The sequence below is a fragment of the Bos indicus x Bos taurus genome, chromosome 2 (assembly GCF_003369695.1).
Source record: "Bos indicus x Bos taurus breed Angus x Brahman F1 hybrid chromosome 2, Bos_hybrid_MaternalHap_v2.0, whole genome shotgun sequence".
NCBI lineage: Eukaryota > Metazoa > Chordata > Mammalia > Artiodactyla > Bovidae > Bos > Bos indicus x Bos taurus.
The window spans coordinates 34,569,601-34,590,053 of NC_040077.1; the positions used below are offsets into that span (position 1 = coordinate 34,569,601).

The following is a 20,453-nucleotide window of genomic DNA, read 5'->3' on the forward strand; positions in this document are numbered from 1 at the left end:
CTGGAATCAAGATTGCTGGGAGAAATATCAATAACCTCAGATATGCAGATGACACCACCCTTACGGCAGAAAGTGAAGAAGAACTAAAGAGCCTCTTGATGAAAGTGAAAGAGGAGAGTGAAAAAGTTGGCTTAAAGCTCTACATTAAAAAAACTAAGATCATGGCATCTGGTCCCATCACTTCATGGCAAATAGATGGGGAAACAGTGAAACAGTGGCTGACTTTATTTTTCGGGGCTCCAAAATCACTGCAGATGGTGATTGCAGCCATGAAATTAAAAGACGCTTACTCCTTGGAAGGAAAGTTATGACCAGCCTAGACAGAATATTAAAAAGCAGAGACATTACTTTGCCAACAAAAGTCTGTCTAGCCAAGGCTATGGTTTTTCCAGTGGTCACATGTATGGATGTGAGAGTTGGACTATAAAGGAAGCTGAGTGCAGAAGAATTAATGCTTTTGAACTGTGGTGTTGGACAAGACTCTTGAGAGTCCCTTGGACTGCAAGGAGATCCAACCAGTCCATCCTAAAGGAGATCAGGCCTGAGTTGGAAGGACTGATGTTGAAGCTGAAACTCCAATACTTTGCCCACCTGATGTGAATAGCTGACTCACTTGAAAAGACCCTGATGCTGGGGAAGATTGAGGGCAGGAGGAGAAGGGGACGACAGAGGATGAGATGGTTGGATGGCATCACCAACTCAATGGACATGGGTTTGGGTAGACTCCGGGAGTTGGTGATGGACAGGGAGGCCTGGCCTGCTGTGGTTCATGGGGTCGCAAAGAGTCGAACACGACTGAGCGACTGAACTGAACTGAACTGAACTATATATAAAATAGATAAGCGCCCAGAGGGTTGGTATGGGGAGGGAGGTGGGAGAGGGGTTCAGGATTGGGAACACATGTACATCCATGGCGGATTCATGTTGATGTATGGCAAAACCAATACAATATTGTAAAGTAATTAGCCTCTAATTAAAATAAATAAATTTTAAAAAAGAAAGAAAATTCAAGGAAAATTCATAAAATAAAATAAAATAGATAAGCAACAAAGATATATACAGCACAGGACAAAGTAGCCATTATTTTGTAATAAGTTTAAAAGCAGTATAATCTATAACAATATTGAATGACTATTCTGTACATCCGAAACTAATGTGACATTGTAAAGCAACTATATTTGAATAAAAAACACATACCACCTAATAAGTAATCACATCTGTATTTTTACAAATATACAAACAATTGTTTTGTATACAAACAATCTGTAACAATGACATACAATTCAAAAAATGTTATGATTAACAAAAAATACTGTTAAATGAAGATTAGAGGAAAAAATGGTAGGGAGGAGACTGAATCATTAAAGAACTGTTAGTAGCATAAACAACTCAAGAATGCTTAATTTATGAAATAAATTAAAAATAAGGGATAGAATAAACTTCTGGATGTGCAAAAGGAAATAAAAAGAGTAACTAATCAAATATAAGTATTAAACACTTGCAAAGAATTAATATCTGTATATATTTCTAGCCATGAGGCTCTACACAGAAATTACCTTTTAATTTAGTTTACAGGGTCTCTCTCAACCTATGGATTAATATCTTGGTTAATATTAATGAAACATTTTCCAGTATTGATTTAAGAATTAGAATGGCAACCCACTCCAGTGTTCTTGCCTGGAGAATCCCAGGGACGGTGGAGCCTGATGGGGTGCCGTCTATGGGGTCACACAGAGTCAGACACGACTGAAGCGACTTAGCAGCAGCAGCAGCAGCAGGAACATACAGACACATGTATTTTATAAACATGACCTGAGAGCTCATTTCACTTCAAAAATGTTAAAACATGTTTTCTATAAGTTTAACTGGAGCCTATTATACAGAGTGAAGGAAGCCAGAAAGAAAAACACCAATACAGTATACTAACGCATATATATGGAATTTAGAAAGATGGTAACAATAACCCTGTATACGAGACAGCAAAAGAGACACAGATGTATAGAACAGTCTTTTGGACTCTGTGGTAGAGGGAGAGGGTAGGATGATTTGGGAGAATTGCATGGAAATATGTATAATATCATATATGAAACGAGTCGCCAGTCCAGGTTCGATGCACTATACTGGATGCTTGGGGCTTGTGCACTAGGACGACCCAGAGGGATGGTATGGGGAGGGAGGAGGGAAGAGGGATGGGGAACATGTGTATACCTGTGGTGGATTCATGTTGATATATGGCAAAACCAATACAATATTGTAAAGTTAAAAAATAAAATAAAATTTAAAACAAACAAAAAAAAAACTTTAACATGTCACATACCATATTATTATTGTACTTTGCTTGAATAATGGGTTGCTACTGTTTTGTTGAAAACATGCAGAATTTTAACTTCTTGGTTTTCTTATCCATCTCATTACTTTTTATTTTAAATTGTGAAATATAAAAAGTGAACATTAACACCTGAATTCAGTGTTAATATTCACCATGTGTGTCCATATTTACTCTAGAGACATCCTACATTTTTTCATTTTTCCATGTGAGCTAAAGCATTATACAAATTGAAAAAGGTTAATTGTTTAACCTCTAATTATATTATGCTGTATTACACAGTGCAACAGATGAGAAAGCATCAGCTCAGAGATTAACATTTCATAAGAGTTCAATAAATACTAGCTGAACTGAAATCTAAGCATATATCAGGCTTAAGTTTGAGTTTCATTTAGTATATTATATTTCAATAAAATAAAAGAAACCATATATTTTTACTAGCATATTATTTTGCAATTAGGTATTTAAATCTTGTATCTACTTTAAAATATAGACTATACCATTTCATGGTAATGTAAGTTCAATCCATCTAATTTATACACTGTACTACCTGAATTATATGAAATATATTTATTCTAAAGTAGCACAAGAAATCTTTCTCCTTTTGGTGTTTTTTAATAAAAAGGCAATGAGTCCACTTCTAAAGTGTCTAATTGGGGAGGTGGCAATTAGGTTTCATTTGCTTATGCAAAGTAAACGTGTTATTTCATTTTTACACATACAAGAAAAAATAGAACTGAGACTAAGAATTGGAGAGTAAAACCCTCTGTCATAGGAATAGGGATAAGAAAGCATAAACCAATCATCATGTAGAAATTTTAAGATTTTTCTCTTTTACTTGGAAAACTTAACCCATGCAAATTTTAAAGACCTGTTAGAGACTACAGAATTATGACAGGGAAATGAAGTAGTCCAGAGTCAGGCTTGAAATACTGAAATGTTAAAATGTTGAGAAGCTCACTGATGAAAATCTTGCAATGCTAAGCTGTCTCTGGCTCAGGATTACCTTCATCACAACATATGATACTGTATTTATTACCATCACTGTGATTCAAAGAATACTATCTCTCCTGTTAGGCCTCCTAGGGGGCCTTACATCTGATGGTTTAAGGATAAAAAGTGTATGAGACATTAAGAACAATTTCAATTAGTCAAAAATATTCTAATGAGCAATCATTTTTTATAATTGAGTCTCTGTCTTGTTTGCCCATGTGATCCTCCAGATTTGTTTGCTTGTTTTGATTTCTCAACTCCTGCCTTGTCACTGAGTCCTCTTACATCCTCATTTCTCCAGATTAACCCAGTTTTGTACCCAGAAAAACAATGCTGCTGCTGCTGCTGCTGCTGCTGCTAAGTCGCTTCAGTCGTGTCCGACTCTGTGCGACCCCATAGACGGCAGCCCACCAGGTTCCTCTGTCCCTGGGATTCTCCAGGCAAGAACACTGGAGTGGGTTGCCATTTCCTTATTCAATGCATGAAAGTGAAAAGTAAAAGTGAAGTCGCTTAGTCGGCCCGACTTTTAGCGACCCCTGGACTGGAGCCTACCAGGCTCCTCGGTCCATGGGATTTTCCAGGCAAGAGTACTAGAGTAGGGTGCCATTGCCTTCTCTGAAAAACAATGCTGCTGCTGCTGCTGCTGCTAAGTCACTTCAGTCGTGTCCGACTCTGTGCGACCCCATAGACAACAGCCCACCAGGTTCCCCTGTCCCTGGGATTCTTCAGACAAGAACACTGGTGTGGGTTGCCATTTCTTTCTCCAATGCATGAAAGTGAAAAGTGAGAGTGAAGTCGCTCAGTTGTGCCGGACTCTTTGTGACCCCATGGACTGCAGTCCACCAGGCTCTTCTGTCCATGGGATATTCCAGGCAAAAGAGTACTGGAGTAGGATGCCATTCATTGCCTTCTCTGGAAAAACAATGCTAACTGCTGCTAAATTTCCTGCTGCTGCTTCATGCTGTCTTTACTCTCTTCACACTGCTTGCATATAAAATGCCTTACAAGCCTCCATCTGTCTTGTAGGTCTTTTGTACACACACACATATATAATATTCTTGAAATTTAAAATTCCATGAATGGGTAAAAGAGCGGCTGGAGAGACAATTAAGGAATTGGGGAAAATATCTGAAAAAATTATACAGAATGTATCACAGAAAAACATTGTGAAAAATAGGAAGTAGATATTTTTTAGATGAGGGATAATATGATAAAGTCTAACATATACCTGGAGTTCTAGAAAATGAGAACAGAGAAAATGAAGAAGTACTGTTTGAAAATAGGTGAAAATCTTCCAAAATTGATAGAAGACATGAATCCTCAGATTCAGGAATCACAATGAATTACAAACAGAATAATTAAAAGACACACATACACATATCATGTGGAACTGCAGAATGACACATTTTTTAAGCAGCAAGGAAAAAAAAGATTACCTGCAAAGGAATGACAAACTAATAAAAATAGAAGCCAGAAGACAGTAAAATAATATATTCAGGATACTAAGGGAAAAAAATCATTAATGTAAAAGTAAATATTTAGTTAAGCTATCATTCAAGAAATGTATTTTAGACAAATAGAAATTAAGAGAATTTATCACTAAGGCACCCCTTCTAAAGGAACATACATCAAGAGGAAATAAAACTATCCCAGAAAGAATGTCTGAGATGCAAGAAAGAATCCTGAGCCAAGAAAGTGAAGGATATAAAGAAAAACAAATTAAAATAAGATAAATTTAAACATTACTTTCATGAATGTTAGGACATACATATGTATCTTTTGAGTTAGTGCTTTTGTTTTCTTTGGATAAATACCCAGATGTGGAATTGCTGGGACATTTGGTAGTTCTAATTTTGAGGAGTCTCCATAGTGGTTTCCCCAATTTACATTTCCACCAACAGTACACAGGGATTCCCTTTCTCCACATCCTCTCCAACACTTGCCATTTGTTGGCTTTTTGATAACAGCCATTTTAACAGGTGTGAAGTGATATCTTACTGTGGTTTTCATTTGCATTTCTGGGATAATTAGTGAGCAACTTTCTATGTACCTGTTGGGTGTCCACACATTTTCTGTGGAAAAAAAAAGTCTATTCGGGTGTTCTGCCCACTTTTTAATCCAATCCTTTTTGCTACTGAGTTGTATGAGTTCTCTACATATTTATCCCTTATCAGATATATGATTTGCAAATATTTTCTCCCATTCAGTAGGTTGCCTGATTTTTTGTGGATAGTTCCCTTTACAGCTTTTTAATTTGATGTAGTTCTACTTGTTTACTTTTTCTTTAGCTACCTTTGTTTTTCATATCAAATTTAAAAAAAATTCATTGGTCTCTATCTTTTATGTTAGAAGTTCTCCTCAGAGGTCTTGCATTCTTTGCTTTCATGCTCATATGTACAAGGATGAAATCAAAAAGTGAGTTGGAAGCCCTGTGTATTTGGATAGGACTTGTCAGCTTTGAGCATATTGTAAAGTGATTTGGTTTGGTTGTTTCTTGGGGAACCCTGATGTCAATATGTCTGGGACATTTGTCTTGAGCTTGTTGAGTCCACTTGTATCTTTTATTATCCTGCCTGGCAGACGAAAGCCTGGCTGTCAACTTTCTAGGAGCAAAATGGAGGAGAGTTGGGATCACAGTATTCTTACTGAAGTTGTTTTTAATATGCTGTTTTATGAATTTATCTGTTCCTGGGTTTCTTAGTCCAAAGAGATTCTATTTTACCGCCTCCATAGAATAAAACTTCAGTTGACTGATGGAGTGACATTGGAATATTTGCCGGTTGATTGAAGTGAAGGAGGAAGATGATCCAGAAATATGAATGAATTTCAATGCACTACATTAGCAGCTTGATTCTTTCTTTCAGAGGTATCCGGTGCTGTTCAGGATGTTTCAGTATACACTGGGCTGTTTCTCAGCTTTTGCCACTGCCAGTTAACAATTCTATTTTCTCCATTAGTCACATCATTTGGCATTTTCCTCCTGTTTTTCGACTGACAAAATATGCCACTGTTTTCTTTTCCTCTCCCATTCTCCACACCTTAATATAGTATTAGCCTAGAAAAAAGGTTAAAAATACCATTACTTCTTTTCTTCATGGGATTTTGGGAGAAAGGAAAACTAGCTGTGGGTATTCTACTTTGTAGTTTTACAGAAAGTCTCCTGATTTTCCTTTATCTTTGCTATCCTTTCAGAAAATACCTACCAGGGTAATATTATCTTCTTAAAATTATTCTATTATTGTTTATTATGCTACTATTATAGTTCATTGTAACTATTATCAAATTTTCTAATCTCTAATTCACAGCACAAAAAACCCTCAATAAACTTATACTTCAGTATTCTTAGACTTATATAACATAATGCACCTATTGAGCTAATATTTACTAATAATTTAACATATGCCAGTTATCTATACAAGCAGTGGGAATCAGTTCAGCTCAGTTCAGTTCAGTCGCTCAGTCATGACCGGCAATTCGCAACCCCCCTGAACTGCAGCACGACAGACCTTCCTGTCCATCACCAACTCACCCAGTTTACTCAAACTCATGCCCATTGAGTTGGTGATGCCATCCAACCATCTCATCCTCTGTCGTCCCCTTCTCCTCCCGCCCTCAATCTTTCCCAGCATCAGGGTCTTTTCCAGTGAGTCAGTTCTTCGCATCAGGTGGCCAAAGTATTGGAGTTTCAGCTTCAACAGCTTCAGCTTGTGCTTCATCTAGCCCAACATTTCTCATGATTTACTCTGCATATAAGTTAAATAAGCAGGGTGACAATATACAGCCTTGATGTACTCCTTTCCCGATGTGGAACCAGTCCATTGTTTCATCTCCAGTTTTAACTGTTGCTTCTTGACCTGCATACAGATTTCACAGGACGCAGGTCAGGTGGTCTGGTATTCCCACCTCTTGAAGAATTGTCCGGTTTGTTGTGATCTACACAGTCAAAGGCTTTGGCATAGTCAATAAAGCAGAAATAGATGTTTTTCTGGAACTCTCTCGCTCTTTTGATGATCCAACGGATGTTGGCAATTTGATCTCTGGTTCCTCTGCCATTTCTAAATCCAGCTTGAACATCTGGAAGTTCATGGTTCACATACTGTTGAAGCCTGGCTTGGAGAATTTTGAGGATTCCTTTGCTAGCATGTGAGATGAGTACATCTGTGTGATAGTCTGAGCATTCTTTGGCATTGCCTTTCTTTGGGATTGGAATGAAAACTGACCTTTTTCAGTCCTGGGGCCACTGCTGAGTTTTCCAAATTTGCTGGCATATTGAGTGCAGCACTTTCCCAGCATCGTCTTTTAGGATTTGAAATAGCTCAACTGGAATTCCATCACTTCCACTAGCTTTTGTTCGTAGTGATGCTTCCTAAGGCCCACTTGACTTCACATTCCAGGATGTATGGCTGTAAGTGAGTAATCACACCATCATTATCTGGGTAGTGAAGATCTTTTTTGTATAGTTCCTCTGTGTATTCTTGCCACCTCTTCTTGATATTTTTTGCTTCTGTTAGGTACATACCATTTTTGTCTATTGAGCCCATCTTTGCATTAAATATTCCCTTGCTATCTCTAATTTTTTCTGAAGAGATCTCTAGTCTTTGAAGCCCCAGCAAGATGGTAGGAGAGGTGAAATGACATTTAGAATCAAACCCCATACCCACAAGAGATGCTCAGAGGGCTCAAACATACCTTGTATGCACCAGGACCCGAGACCCCACAGAGACTGAGACAGAACAGTGTTTGAGTGTTTCCTGAGGAGGTATGGGTCAGCAGTGGACTGCTGCAGGGACAGGGGCTCTGGGTGCAATAAACCTGTGTATGGTATAAGCCCTCTTGAAGGAGGTTGTTGTTAACCCCACCATAGAGCTGTGAGCTTCCCTGGTGGCTCAGATGGTAAAGCATCTGCCTACAGTGCAGGAGACCTGGATTCAATCCCTGGGTTAGGAAGATCCCCTGGAGAAGGAAATGGCAACCCACTTCAGTATTCTTGCCTGGAGAATTCCATGGACTGAGGAGCCTGGTAGGCTACAGTCCATGGGGTCGCAAAGAGTCAGACATGACTGAGCGACTTCATTCACTCACTCACTCAGAGCTGTGAGAACTTACACAGGACTGGGGAAACAAATTCGTGGAGAGCACAAACAAAACATTGTGTGCACCAGGACCCATGAGAAAGGAGCAGTGACCCCACAAGAGACTGACCCAGACTAGCCCATGAGGGTCCAGGAGTCTCTGGTGGAGGCAAAGGTTGGCGCTGGCCTGCTGCAGGGCTGGTGGCACTGAGTGTAGAAGTGCATGCATGGGACCTTTTGAAGGAGGTCACCTTACCTCCACCATAGTTTGGCTTCAGGTCACATAAAAGGGAGGGAACACAGCCCTGCCCATCAACAGAAAATTGGATTAAAGATTTACTGAGTGTGGCCCAGTAAGTTCAGAAAACTAAGATCATGGCATCTGGTCCCAACACTTCATGGCAAATAGATGGGGAAACAGTGGCTGACTTTATTTGGGGGGGGCTCCAAAATCACTGCAAATGGTGACTGCACCCATGAAATTAAAAGATGCTTACTCCTTTGAAGAAAAGTTAAGACCAATCTAGACAGCATATTAAAAAACAGAGACATTACTTTGCCAACAAAGGTATGTATAATCAGGGCTATGGTTTTTCTGTAGTCATGTATGGATGTGAGGGTTGGACTATAAAGAAAGCTGAGTGCTAAAGAATTGATGCTTTTGAACTGTGGTGTTGGAGAAGACTCTTGAGAGTCCCTTGGACTGCAAAGAAATCCAACCAGTTCATCCTAAAGGAAACAGTCCTGAATATTCATTGGAAGGACTGATGTTGAGGCTGAACCTCCAATACCTTGGCCACCTGATGTGAAGGACTGACTCATTTGAAAAGACCCTGATGCTGGGAAAGATTGAAGGCAGGAAGAGAAGGGGACAACAGAGGATGAGATGGTTGGATGGCATCACCGACTCAATGGACATGAGTTTGAGTAAACTGCAGGAGTTGATGATGGACAGGGAGGCCCGGCATGCTGCAGTCCATGAGGTCACAAAGAGTTGGACGTGACTGAGTGAACTGAACTGAGCATGGCCCCGCCCATCAGAACAAGACCCAGTTTCCTCCTCAGTCAGTCTCTCCCATAAGGAAGCTTCCATAAGCCTCTTATCCTTCTCCATCATAGGGCAGACAGACTGAAAACCACAGTCACATAAAACTAACCAGTCTGATCACGTGGACCACAGCCTTGTCTAACTCAATGAAACTATGATCCATTTCATGTAGGGCCACCCAAGATTGACGGGTCATGGTGGAGAGTGCTGACAAAACATGGTCCCCTGGAGAAGGTAATGGCAAACCACTTCAGTATTCTTGCCTTGAGAAACCCATGAACAGTATGAAAAGACAAAAAGATAGGACACTGAAAAATGAACTCACCAGGTCGGTAGGTGTCCAATATGCTACTGGAGAACAGTGGAGAAATAACTCCAGAAAGAATGAACAGATGGAGCCAAAGCAAAAACAACACCCAGTTGTGGATGTGACTGGTGATAGAAGTAAAGTCCGATGCTATAAAGAGCAATATTACATAGGAACCTGGAATGTTAGGTCCAGGAATCAAGGCAAATTGGAAGTGATCAAACAGGAGATGGCAAGAGTGAAAATAGATATTTTAGGAATTAGCAAACTAAAACTGACTTGAATGGGTGAATTTAATGTAGATGACCATTATGTCTACTATTGTGGTCAAGAATCCCTTAGAAGAAATAGAGTAGTCATCATAGTCAACAAAAGAGTCCAAAATGCAGTACATGCATGCAATCTCAAAAATGACAGAATGATCTCAGTTCATTTCCAAGGCAAGCCATTCAAACACAACAGTAATCCAAATCTGTGCCCCAACTAGTAATGCTGAAGAAGCTGAAGTTGAACGGTTCTATGAAGACCTATAACACCCTCTAGAACTAACACCAAAAAAGATGTCCTTTTCATTATAGAGGACTGGAATGCAAAACTAGGAAGTCAAGAAACACCTGGAGTAACAGGCAAATTTGGTCTTGGAGTACAGAATGAAGCAGGGCAAAGGCTAATAGAGTTTTGCCAAGAGAATGCACTGGTCATAGCAAACACCCTCTTCCAACAACACAAGAGAAGATTCTACACATGGACATCACCAGATGGTCAATACCAAAGTCAGATTGATTATATTATTTGCAGCCAAAGATGGAGAAGCTCTATACAGTTGGCAAAAACAAGACTGGGAGCTGATTGTGGCTCAGATCATGAACTCCTTATTGCCAAATTCAGACTTAAATTGAAGAAAGTAGGGAAAACCACCAGACCATTCAGGTATGACCTAAATCAAATCCCTTATGATTATACAGTGGAAGTGAGAAATAGATTCAAGGGACTAGATCTGACAGAGTGCCTGAAAAACTATGGATGGAGGTTTGTGACATTGTATAGAAGGCAGTGATCAAAACCATCCCCAAGAAAAAGAAATGCAAAAAGGAAAAATGGTTGTCTGAGGAGGCCTCACAAATAGCTGAGAAAAGAAGAGAAGTGAAATGCAAAGGAGAAAAGGAAAGATATACCCATTTGAATGCAGAGTTCCAAAGAACAGCAAGGAGAGGTAAGAAAGCCTTCCTCAGTGATCAGTGCAAAGAAATAGATAGGAAATAGTAAATGGGAAAGACTTATACACCTCAGTGAATATAAATTCCTAATGGTGTACAAAGTGACCTAGACTATATGTTTACACAAACATTTCATACTAATTACCCATTTGGATATTCAACAAAAATTTATTAAATAGTTATGGTGTGCCAGGAACAATATTAGTGCTGGTGTGAAAAAGTAAAAGACATTTGGCCTTTGAAACAGCTCAGAGTCAAGACAGGAAAATCAATGGCTTCAATACTGCATGTACTGGGCTTCATTTAAGGTAAATACTAGAATCTATAAGAACACATGTAAAAAACATCTAATTCACTCTGAAGAGATGAAGGAATGTTTCAAAAGGAGGCAGTGCTTAATATAAATAAATCTTGAGACAAAAGAAATAGTTAACCAGGTAAAAACAAGTGAAATGAGGGACTAAAGACATTATAGGCAAAGAGAACAGCATTCTAAAACGTTTGAGAGAGCCTGTCTCTAACTAGTAGAATTTAGAGTGAGTTTAACTAAAAATGGCTAAGTTTAAATGTCACTTCCTCATTCCTCAAAAAATTAAAAATAGAACTACCATATGATCTAGCAGTACCACTTCTGGGTATGTATTTGAAGGTAATAAAATAACTGTCTTAAAGAGGTATCTGCACTTCCATGTTCACTGCCACACTGCTGACAATATCCAAAATATGGGAACAATCTAAGTGTATATCAATAAATGAATGAATGGAGTAAACACAATGGAATATTATTTAGCCATGAGAAAGAAGGCAATCTTGCCATTTGCAGTGAAATGGATAAAGCTTGAGGGCACTATGCTAAATGAAATATGTCACAGAGGGGAAGATAAGTATTGCATGTTCTCACTTATCTGAACTCCAAAAATTATGAAAGTAATGGGGAGCCTTAGAATGAATTTAAGTAGGGAAATATCTGTTCCTGGTTTCCATCTTAGAAAGAATACTCTGGCAGCTGATTGGTGAATAGGCTGCTTTGGAGATGAGCAATGGGAAGAAAAAGAAATATCAATTAAGAAATGACGATAACAGTTCAGGTGAGAAATGAATGTGAATTCACACTGAGGTCAAGACAATGGGGAATGGAAACAAAAGGTAAATTTTGGACTCCTTAGGAGAAACATTCTGCATAACTTGGTGAGTAACTGGACCTATAATTGGGATTAAAAAGTTGAGAATTATTATTAGGTAATCATGCTAGGAAAAACAAAGAGGTTTTTGAAGATAAAATAATAAGTTTTGCTTAGGATATACCAAGTTTGAGATATTGACAAGATAAACGAGCAGAGATGCTATGTCTGGAATGCTAGACAGAGGTTAAAGTGCGGATTTAAGGTACAGATTTGCAAGTCATCACCATGTAAAGCAGCCGTTCTCAATTTTGGCTGCCCATCAGATTCACTTGGAAAGTTTCTTGCAAATATAAAAACATGGATTATAAATCCATAGATTTTATTTAATACTTCTGAAGTAAGCCTAGAGTATCAGTATTTTTTAAAAGCTAGACATTTGATTTTGATGCATAATGACAATTAAGAATCACTGGTGGGTAATTTAAGTCATGAGTATAGATTAGAGTTAAGGATTTCAAACAGCACATTGTCCAATTAGGGGAGATCTAGAAGAAATTATCAGAAAGATTATGATAATAATAACAACTATAATTTATTGAGTACCTATGGTAGAAACTGTGCTGAAGACTTTACACGTGTTATTTGCAGTAAAAAAGAGATAGAAGAGTGAGTGGGTCATATGAGACTTGTCACCCTTCTTCCATGAAGTCTCCCACAGCACTTTCAGTTTACCTCGATGTCTCTCGTCTCAATTTGGCATTTACAATATATGAACTTATACATGGCTATTTAAAATCTAATTTGAATGTATATAGCTCTAAGCCATATACATAACACAGTAGTTAAGAGCAAGAGCTCAGTTAGACCTCCTGGTTTGAACTCCGTATCATCCTATCTTTTGTAGGCAATTTTGATCTTAGACAAGCTATTATATATAATATGTGTGTATGTATGTACTGGAGTGGTGTGCCATTGCCTTCTCCAGTATGTATGTATATATGGGTGTTATTGGGTGGTTCAGATGGTAAAAGCATCTGCCTGCAATGCAGGAGACCCAGGTTCAATCCCCGGGTTGGGAAGATCCCCTGGAGAAGGGAATGGCAACCCACTCCAGTATTCTTGCCTGGAGAATTCCATGGACAGGGGAGTCTGGCAGGCTACAGTTCATGGGGTCACAAAGGGTCAGACATGACTGAGCAACTAACACACTATACATACATATGTACTAAATATGTGTATTTATGTACACATGTTATAAATATAACATTATATATGATACTTTACACATACTAAAATGTAAATTCCTTCCCAGGTGAATCTAGTGGTAAAGACTCTGCCTGCCAATGCTGGAGACGCAAGAGATAGGGGTTTGCTCGCTGGGTCAGGAAGATCCTGGAGGAGGAAATGGCAATCCACTCCAGTATTCTTGCCTGGAAAATTGCATGGACAGAGGAGCCTGGCAGGCTACAGCCCATGAGGTTGCAAAGAGCTGGACACAACTGAGCACACACACACACACAAATTCCTTCAAGTGATGGATTTATTTTATATCTTGTTTATCTTTTGTAGCTTTCTCCTCAACTTTACCTAGTTTAGTGGGGACTAATTTTAATAAGCAATATTTGTTAAGCTAGGCACTGTTTCAAGTAATTTACTTATACTAATTCATTAATTTGATTGATTTTCATTACAAGCCTAGAGATTAGCACATTAGTATCCTCATTTTATAGACGACAGTACTGAGGAAGAGAGAGATTAGATAACATTACTAAAACAAACTATATCTGTAAATGGAGGATATAGGATCTAAACAAACAGATCCAGCTCCATAACTCTGGCTCTTAACTACTGTGCTATACTACCTCCCTCCACACTACACAATAGACTCAATAAATTATTATGAGTTTGAATAAAATTTTGACCAAAAAAAAGGAATGGCTCGAAATAGATAATATGCATTTATATGCAGCATATTTTGCATTTCAATATTTCATGAACCAAGTTCTGTTGCCTTTTACAAAGAGAAATTTGATCAAAGATTATTCAATTGTCTTTTTAACTTATTTATATTCCTGTAGTATCATTTTCTAAAAGACTTGGGATAAGGAAAGGATCATTTCAGTAAATGTCTTTTATCTGTTTTTTAAGGAGGGCTTTCTGGCGGTTCAGTGGTACAGAATCTGCCTGCCAATGCAGGAGATGCAGGAGACATGAGTTTGATCCCTGGGTCAAGAAGATCCTCTGGAAGAGGAAGTGGCAAACCACTCCAGTATTCTTGCCTGGAAAATCCCATGGACAGAGGAGCCTGGCAGGCTATATAGTCCATGGAAAATAAGTATTGACAATTTTCTGGGCCACTACCATATGTATAGCTATTTCCCAAGGCAACGTGAAGCCAGAGGATTAGTAAGAACAACTCATAGGAACTTCTAGAAAAATGGGTTTTTCAAATAATGCAGTATTCTACAGAAAGGACCTGAGTATTCTCAATTACATGGGTCTGCTATTGCTCTAAATAAAGGGCCAGAAGAGCAACAGTGTCTGGTTTCATTTTTACTCACACTGTGGAATTCCATGTTTACTTCCATCGTTTATATGGATGATGTACTAAATAAGAGTATTCAGTTCCAATTTTTTCAATTCCCTTGCACAAATGCTATCCTCCTGATAACAAAAGTCACATCTCAGATGTCATACCTAAGGGAGATCTGCTCTTGGATGTTACCCAGCCTTTTTGCTAACCTCACACAATACTAAATAAGTTCTGGTGTATGGAATAGAAAATTTATAGACGATATTAAAGGTATTAGCAATGACACTTACTTTATCATTGCTATATTAGCAATAAGCAGAGCTTAAATATCCCTGTAACTTCCATGATTATCAGTAGCAATTTCTCCTTCCAATTTTTCCTAAGACAAAGTCTTTATTATCCAAATATTCACCATAGTGACATGCATATTCATTGTATTAAAATGATCCTTCTAGATTGTCCTTGGTCTAGGAAATGTCTAAAATAAAGCCAAAGCTAAAGCTGATTACTTAACAATAAAATGGAGTTTACATCAGGGACAAGCAGGAGGTCTCTTAGGGTCTGAAATCTAGGACTCCTGAGTAGTTGTGGACAGACCAAGAAATACTCTCACGTGCAACTCTGATAGAGAATTTGATTAAAATCCTTCATTTTGCTTCTACCCCCTACCTTGTCTACTAACTACTAAATCTACTCAGGAATTTAATTTTCATTTTCAAAGTCTCAGGAGGGTTAGAGCTCTGAATATGACTGCAAAATATAGGTGCTGGTTTTTTTTTATCTTTTATTTTATTTTCTCCCAAAAATAATTAGTTCAGCACAGAAATGTTCTCAGTTTAGAAATTCATAATATAACACTCAAGATTCTACATTATCAGGTCCCAACAAATCTTTTCTTTGATAGTCTGAGTTACCCGACTGGGCTATAGACCAAAATGAACCATTCCATACTACTCAAACATATTATTTGCTTTCTGTCTCCCAACTTTTGCTCATGTTATTTCCTCTACCCAAAATGACCTTTTTCCCGTCTTGGCCAGTCTTCAAGGTCTACCTCATATGCCCCTTGACATACTTCCCCAACTCGTCTTCTAGCTTTTCTTTCTCTCTCCTCACTTAGCTTGAAATATTCTGCCAGCTGAACTCAGCAGAATGATTTATGCCTCTTTCATCTCATTTTTGAACCTCTATGGCACTTACTACTTTCCACATCCTGTTATAGTCATTTGTATTTAGTGTTTATGATTCACTGTCTATGATTTCCTGACGGCAAGGACCTGTTGGTCTTTATATCCTTGCCCTGTACTGCGCTTACTGCAATACTACAGGGTTTTGCACGTTTGGCTTTTTGTTTACTTTAACAAATTGCATTGTGCTGAAATTTGATCGGCAATTTGATTGACCTTGTGCCAATTCAAGGGAAATAGCTGCACATTGAGAAAATTGCTCAAGAGAAGAGAACTAAAATGCAAAAATGTCACAAAATGTAACACAAGATTACTTAAGATTTAGATTTAGGTTTCATCCAAGCACCAAATTACACATGTGTACTTAGGAGTTTGACAGTTTTTAAGCACATTGATGTCTTTACATTAAATAAGCATCAGTAATTCAAAATATTATACTCTATCACGGAACTTGAACTGCTGTATTCATATATAGTATTGTATTTATATTTCATTTTAGTCTTTCATCTAGAGTATAAATTTTCATTAACAAATAAAATTACTAAAACAAGCTATGTATAAATATGAGTGAAGAGTCTTCATCAAGGATATTTTTTATGATTTAAAAAATAACTCAGGTCATTAAACCTAGGCTCTATAACCTCTCTATTATTTTATTTAAACCTTGATTTTTACTCCTTAATTTTAATCTCTAACTAGTATTTTTTAAAAAAGACCTGATATTGCTGTTAAGCTTTCCCAAAGACTCAGTAGTCTTCTGTTATGAAGTGTTTTTAGCTGAATTTCTTACTTGCTAAGAAGAATGAGGGTGAGAGGTCAAAATTAAACTCACAATGACCATTACCAATAGCTCATCCTAGCTCTAAGCATTTATATAATAATGTCTGCCACTAAGTAACATTGGCAGTAGTGTGCTTAGTATATTTCAGAACTCATAAGGTGATTTACATGTCTTAACTCATTTGACCTTCACAATTCTTTGACACAGGCACCAGTACTACGTCTGTATCACACTGAGGAAACTGAAACCCAGAAAGGTTAAGTAACTTGCCCACAATCATACAGCTGGTAAGTGGTGTAGCTAAGACTTGAATCTAGTGATCATGGCAGTCTGGATGCTTAACTACCATACTATACAAACCAGAAGAACTTGTAAATAATTTTCTATTGCTTTAATTCAAGAAAATAAGCATTACTGGACAGCATGCACCAGCCTGGGATTCCAGAGAAATAAGGTTTTTGCATCTTCTCTACCCACTTCCCTTCATGGCAAATAGATGGGAAAACAATGGAATCAGTGAGAGATTTTATTTTCTTGGGCCTAAAAATCACTGCAGATGGTGACTGTAGCCCTGAAATTAAAAGATGCCTGCTCCCTGGAAGAAAAGGTAAAACAAGCCTGAGTGAGTGAAGTCACTCAGTCGTGTCCAACTCTTTGCAACCCCGTGGACTGTAGCCCACCAGGCTCCTCCGTCCATGGGATTCTCCACCAAGAATACTGGAGTGGGTTGCCATTTCCTTCTCCAGGGGATCTTCCCGACCCAGGGACTGAACCCAGGTATCCCGCATTGCAGGCAGACGCTTTAACCTCTAAGCCACCAGGGAAGGAAAACAAGCCTAGACAGCATATTAAAAAGCAGAGACGTTACTTTGTCAACAAAGGTCCGTATAGTCAAATGTATGGTTTTTCCAATAGTCATGTATAGATGTGAGATCTGGACCATAAAGAAGACTGAGTGCCAAAGAATTGATACTTTTGAACTGCGGTGTTGGAGAAGACTCTTGAGAGTCCCTTGGACTGCAAGGAGATCCAACCAGTTCATCCTAAAGGAAATCAGTCCTGAATATTCATTGGAAAGACTGATGCTGAAGCTGAAACTCCAATACTTTGGCCACCTGATGCGAAGAACTGACTCATTGGAAAAGACCCTGATGCTGGGAAAGATTGAAGGCAGGAGGAGAAGGGGACAACAGAGGATGAGACGGTTGGATGGCATCACCAACTCGATGGACATGAGCAAGCTCCGGGAGATGGTGAAGGACAGGGAAGCCTGGCATGCTGCAGCCCATGGAGTTGCAAAGAGTCGGACACGACTGAGCAACTGAACAACAACCCACCTCCATGCTGCTTTCAGCCAGCACACTGGTATGAAAGAGAAGAGAGTTGTGCATGGATGTCCAACAGCCAGATGGTTAAGGTCTACTTCCCTACTAGTTCCTCCCAGTCCCCTTCCTCAGAGCCTAAGGTAAATCCTATCCTCCCCAATTTATTCAACAGACTCCCCAAATGACCCTGACCTACCTAGCATCAAACAGTTCAAAACTTACAACTCCTTACTTCCAAAATTTAATCCCTATGAAATCAAAATCCCCTTCCATAATAACCTATATAGCTCAGTCGGTAAAGAATCTGCCTGCAATGCAGGAGACCTAGGTTCAATTCCTGGGTCAGGAAGATCCCCTGGAGAAGGAAATGGCAACCCACTCCAGTATTCTTGCCTAGAGAATCCCCATGGACAGAAGAGCCTGTCAGGCTACAGTACATGGGGTCGAAAGAGTCAGACACAACTTGGTGACTAAACCACCCCCAAACTGGAATTACACAAATTTGGTCACATCCCTGTTTTGAAATGATTGTTGGGGTCCCTGCTTCTGCATGCTGCCAATATTTTTGCTCTCAAATTGAACTATGGCTTATACAATGTACAAGGCTGAAACTCCAATACTTTGGCCACCTCATGCGAAGAGTTGACTCATTGTAAAAGACCCTGAACCTGGGAGGGATTGGGGGCAGGAGGAGAAGGGGACAACAGAGGATGAGATGGCTGGACGGCATCACCGACTCGATGCACATGAGTTTGGGTGAACTCCAGGAGTTGGTGATGGACAGGGAGGCCTGGCATGCTGCGATCCATGGGGTCACAAAGAGTCGGACACAACTGAGCGACTGAACTGAACTGAACTGAATTTTATTAACAGTTTATAATGCCCTAATAAAAATAATTTTATTATAAAAGTAGTTAATGCAGTTATAAAAATTATATAATGCTTGATTTTATAGTTTGATCCAATCTTTAATGTCTCTAATACCAAGAGATTTACATGAGGAAAAAAGAATTATATGTAACTCATCCTAAGGTTCACCAATTAATAAATTAGAACTGATAGTAGCATACCACTTTTGAAAAGTCAATTCAAAATATGAGCATAATTCATTATGTACATTTTCTCATAATCTTGGAAACAGGAAACAACTCTTTCTTTTCCGTATTCCTCTCAACACCAAATACAATACTGTGCAAATGATCAGCTTTCACATAATGCTCAGTGAATTGAACAATTACCCAAATAGTTGTTTATAGACAGCTTACCTTTAGAAATCTTTACAATGTATAATGAAATGCACATATAAAATGGTACCAATAAAGGCAACCATTACAAAAAGAAGATGACCAATTGTTACTGAGCAGATTTACAATCAATTTCACCATTCTAAAGGTCAAGATCATCTTGCTGTACAGGAAAAAGATTGACATTATATTAAATGTCTCTGACATTCTAACTAATATTTACTTTTTAATGTTATATACTCTGACATAGCAACAGAGAAACACTTTTCTCCACCTTGTAAAAGAAATGAGACTAAGACTGTAATTTTTTCACCTTACAGAACTATTGAGATATCCTTATTTAAGTGTCATTGAAGAAAGTAACTAAAAATCTTTATGGTTTGGTTCTTTTAAAAGGTCACAAACACAGTGAAAAATCTAGCAGAATGTTGTGAAACCAATACTTAGAGGAATCCCAAAGCAATGCCAAGAAACAGAATGTACTCATAGTGACTAATACATGCAAATACTGGAAATAAATTCTAACAGATTAAACAGGTTTTGTAGCAACTAAAAGGTATATTCAAATCATTCCAAAATTAATCAAGCTTAAGAATATGGCAAACTTCCCTGCTAATAAGAATCTAAGCAGGCTAAGTAGTCTGAATAGCATATAAAAAATAATAGTCAATATCAGTAAGTATAATTTTTAGTGTGCTTTTAATTAAAAAGGAGAAACTGACCCCTTAACTGAATCAAATCACTGTTTCAGATTTCCATTTTAGTCTTTGATAAGTATATTCATATTTAACACAACATTTTACCTTGATGGGGTATTAAACCCTAATCAAGCTATGGAATCATGAATACAAAACTATCTTCTGAGAAATGCTGCAACATTTTCTCTGTTTTTGTTCATTTAATATGGGATGCCTTGGCAAGTATCTGCCAGGTCCCCTAATACTGAGGCAGAAATATGTGTAATAAAAAAAAAAAATTCCTTCAAAACTTGAATGTCAAACAGAGGCAAGGCTTCTTATCCAAGCATGTAACCCTGAGGATATGCTATAAAAAAACAAAGTTAAATGCATTATAACATGATAGGTGAAAATGGTTTAAAATAAATAGCAGAGTTTCAGAATAAAATGAATATATAAATCCAAATTCTTTGATGTGATGATTTTCTATTCTTTGTAGTTAACATGTTTAATATAATTAAGTCTTTCATTTTGAAAATGAAAGTAAGCAAAAGTAGAATATCTCTGGATCAAAAATCTTAAACAAGCTTATACGTCACCGGATTTCTTTGTAAAAAAA

The 20,453-nt window shown here is 38.1% G+C and overlaps 1 protein-coding gene across 11 annotated transcripts in view; it reads right to left on the reverse strand.

Annotated features, from left to right (window-relative positions):
* Positions 1-20,453, reverse strand: part of SLC4A10 (solute carrier family 4 member 10) — a 343,332-nt gene that overhangs the window by 228,267 nt on the left and 94,612 nt on the right. The window lies entirely within an intron of this gene.